Below are 4,667 nucleotides of genomic sequence, written 5' to 3' on the forward strand. Positions count from 1 at the left end.
AATATTTCGCAACGATTACCGAGGAGGTAATGTCGCCAGGTCTTAAGTGCATAGACTACGGCTGCAAGCTCTAGATCATGAGTAGGATAATTCTCCTCATGTGGGTGCAATTGCCGTGAAGCGTAAGCAATTACGTGTCGATCTTGCATAAGAATGCAACCTAGTCCTTGTCGCGAGGCGTCGCAGTAGATAACAAAGTCCTTGGAAAAGTCTGGCGGTACCAGTACGGGAGCAGAGGTCAGGCGTCTTTTCAGTTCCTGAAAGCTGTGCTCACATTGTGGAGTCCATTCGAACTTTTTATCTTTCTTGAGGAGTTCGGTTAGAGGTTTAGCAACTTTGGAGAAGTTCTCGACAAAGCGACGACAATAGCTCGCTAAGCCTAGAAAACTCCGAACTTGCTTGACCGATTCAGGTGGAGTCCAATTAAGGATGGCTTGAACTCGCTCAGGGTTAACAGCAATACCTTTACCAGATATTACATGACCTAGATAGGTCACTTCTGACAACCAGAATTCACATTTAGAAAATTTGGCATAAAGGCGATGCTCTCGAAGTTTCTTCAACACTAGTCTTAAATGTTCGGCATGTTCTTCCTCGTTCTTGGAGTAGATGAGTATATCATCGAGGTAAACCACGACGAATTTATCCAAATACTCCATGAAGATTGAGTTCATTAACCGAGAAAAAGTGGCTGGAGCGTTGGTTAATCCGAAGGACATGACGGTGTACTCGTATTGGCCATAACGAGTAACAAAGGCCGTTTTAGGAATGTCCCCGTTTCTGATTTTGATTTGATGGTAGCCCAACCTCAAATCCATCTTGGAGAAGACTGAGGATCCAGCGAGCTGATCATACAGGTCGTTGATCCTGGGAAGCGGATATTTGTTCTTGATTGTGACCAAATTGACAGGTCGGTAATCTACAACCATCCGGTCCGTACCATCCTTCTTCTTGACGAAGAGGACGGGGCAAGCCCACGGAGATGAACTAGGTCGGATGAAACCCTTTTTCAAGGACTCATCGAGTTGTTTCTTAAGCTCGGCTAGTTCTAGTGGTGCCATCTTATAAGGTCTTCTAGCAATCGGAACGGTTCCTGGAATGAGGTCTATTACGAACTCAACATCCCTGTCAGGTGGAACACCTGGCAATTCCTCTGGAAAGACATCCGGGAAGTCACGGACTACCGGAATGTCCTCAAGGTCTGGCAAAGGGCTGGCGTTAAGAGAATATAATTGTCGCTTGGCTATTCGGGTCAAGACATTGACTATCTTCCCCGAAGGATGGGTGAGTTGAACAGTCCTAGAGAAGCAATCAATTTTGGCTTGATGAGCTGACATCCAGTCCATACCCAAAATGATATTAATATCTGAAGATTTAAGGGCTATCAAAGACGCGAGAAAAACAAGTCTGTCGACTTGGATTTCATTTCCATAACTTACCCTAGAGGTCTGCCATCTAGAACCAGGGGTAGAAATTTCCATAGTGGATGGCATGTCACAGAATGCAACGTTATGCAAACGAGCATAATTTTCGGATAAAAAGAATGAGAGGCTCCTGTATCGAAAAGAACAGATGCCGGGTGGCAATTTACAAGAAGCGTACCGAGAACGACGTTGGGATCCTCTTGAGCTTCTTCGGCAGAGATACAGTTGACATGGCCACGTGAAGCGGTGACCGGTTTGGCGTGGAATATTTTCCCTGTCGGCTTGCCACGGCCAACAGCTTTAGCAGATTGGTTGGGGTTGGTCTGAGGACACTCACGCATATAGTGACCAGATTCCCCACACTTGAAACAAGTCACGGAACTGGTACGTGGAGGAGCATTATTGATTGGACCCCCATAGGGCTTGGCTGGAGCAGACTGTTGAACGGGGCGAGGCGCCTGGAAAGATGGCCTCGGTGTGAACCTGGGTGGCAGGGCGGTGTTGGGTACCCACACGCGGCGCTTCTGAGGACCAGCACCGGATGAGGAACCCATATCACGGCCATGCTTGCGTGTTGCGTCGTAGTCAGTCTGACCAGTTTCAGCACTGATGGCTTTGTTGACAAGTTTCTGAAAAGATGTGCACTCATGCAGACGGAGGTCGCGGCGAAGCTCAGGACTAAGTCCCTTACGGAACCTTGCTTGCTTCTTGGCGTCAGTAGAAACTTCCTCGGTTGCATATCGTGCGAGATTACCAAACTCCCTACTGTAAACATCCACAGAAAGTCGGCCTTGGGTGAAATTGCAGAATTCCTCACGTTTACGGTCCATGAGACCCTCCGGAATGTGATGTTCACGGAAAGCCTCGCTGAACTCAGCCCAGGAAGTGACATGGCCCGCTGGGCGCATAGCTCCATAATTCTCCCACCATAGACTGGCGGGGCCTTCAAGATGATATGCAGCAAAGGTGACCTTGTCAGCCTCCGCTACCAGCGCGGAACGCAGTTTGTGAGAGATACTGCGAAGCCAGTCATCAGCGTCGAGAGGCTCGACGGAGTGGTGGAACGTGGATGGATGTAATTTGATAAAATCACTGAGTGACACCACGTTAGTCCTCTGATGGTGTGTTGTGTTCTGTTCAATACGCTCCAACAAACGGTTGGTCTCCCGCTTGTTTCTCTCAGCTTCCATCATAACCTCGGCTAGTGAAGGAGGATGAGGCAGATTTGCATCCCTGACTTCACTGCCTTCGGCCTGCTCTTGAGGAGCAGGGTTAGTGCGCGTGTTGACCATCCTAGGTAAACAAGACAATGATTTAGTCAGGATGATAAAATTCCGACATAGAGTACATAATGTAAGGAATAACTCGGAATGCAAGATGATCATCCGTATGACATGGTAGATACAGAAACTGCTTCTTTTATTCCATCATCATACACACCATACAGGGTTTAGTACAAGACCAAACAAAGTACTATTACGGTGAAAAGAGGATTACATCTCATCGAAGGCATCCCAAGCTCCTATACATTATTTTTCTACACCTCCGGAAAGAGTACAAACTAGGTCATATCCCACGAGTCACGCAGGACGATAGACGACACAGCTAGTGCGAACTAGTGATACTACCGCTAACTCAGACCGATCCGTAGTAGTCCTCGTAGAAGTCGCCTCCATAGCCTGGAAGTTCAACATGATCATCCGGAAACAGACGGTCTCGCGGAGCTTGTGGACCATAGGGGCTAGGATGAGGCCTTGGACCAACAGACGGTGGCCTGCGGGGACCGCGAGGTGGGGTGATGCCTCCTACATCACGCCAAACCATCACGTCCGGCAGAGCAGATCTCACAGGATAGAGATCGCGCATATCTGAATATCCAGTTTGCACCGCCGGTGCAAACCGAGTCAAAGTGGCCCAATGGTCAGCACGGGTATTGAAGAGCTCTAACCTCAAGGCCCGATTTTCACGGTCCTTATCCTCGAGCATCTCAGCAGTGGTGCGAGTCCGTGAATCCTCCTGAGTGGGGTCAGCATAAATAGCCTGGAGATACCCTTGTGCTCCCGGAAGTGATCCTGGCATATACCGGAAATCAGAGTCCCGAAATAACCCAGATCTGACTCGCATAATGGTCATCATAGAGTAGGCGGCGTCCTGCACAGCCATCTCAATAGTAACCCCGAGTCCATAGGAGCAGTGAAGAGGCTCGGTGGATCCAGGATAAGATGGAAATATCCTGACAGTGCAGAGATACTGGCTTTGATTAAAATCTCGGAATTGCTCTTCGACCGTGTACTCGGGATACCAGCGGTATCCAGCCTCAGTCATTACCCTGACCAACTTAGCAGTATGGCCGGGTACATCTAGGCATCGAGTCAGGCGAACCACTTGATTGAGGTTGCGAGTGGCCATCTGAAAGCACAATCATAATGCAAAGGCATTAGAATTTCTAGCAAAATTTCGGCAGCATAACAGCTGTAAATGCTCAAAAAGGATATTGAGACATTTGACAAAGGATTTCGTGCATACTCAACATCATCATATCAAAGTTCCGAAACCATTCTAACAACATAATGTGGTAGTAGAACTGAACTAGGCTGGTAACCATCAAACTTATAAGGTACTACTGATTAGTAACTCGTGATCCTGATAGAGAGAACAGATCCTAATTCCTTAACCCCCGGTGGAAGAATGGACTGACTCAGATCAGAAAGTCATAAGGTATAAGGAGTAAAAAGAGCCTTACGTTCCAACCCACAAACAATTCCCCTACATATAACTAAAGAATTTCTAGACTCAACATCGACCAGTTTGGCTTGGAGAACCTACAGGCAGTCCGGCTCTGATGCCAATGCTGTCAGGACCCCGACTCGATGTCACATCGATCTAGCTGGTAACACCTCATATCACTTTGCGGCCTCACGCACGGTATTCCCACGGGTGTCGTCTTACCTTTTCCCGGGACCGTTTGCGCCTTTTGGCTCACGTATATGATAGTGTCGCTAGCATCCATATGATAAAGAGCCCGGGCTGACATGACTAGTCGTAAACCCAAAGTGGCACAGACTTACAGGGACAGGCATCCATGACCCAGCTTCGAACGTGTCGGTCATCAGCAAGTGGGTCCGGGCTGTAGCACTGGGCTAGCAGGACTCCGGTAAACCGGGCTGTAGCGGGCTAACAGGACTCCGGTACTCAAAGCGTGACATTTCCCCGAAGGGACAGACACAGGAACGAAGAAGGACA

Source organism: Triticum aestivum, chromosome 2B (genome assembly GCF_018294505.1).
Source record: "Triticum aestivum cultivar Chinese Spring chromosome 2B, IWGSC CS RefSeq v2.1, whole genome shotgun sequence".
Taxonomy (NCBI): Eukaryota; Viridiplantae; Streptophyta; class Magnoliopsida; order Poales; family Poaceae; genus Triticum; species Triticum aestivum.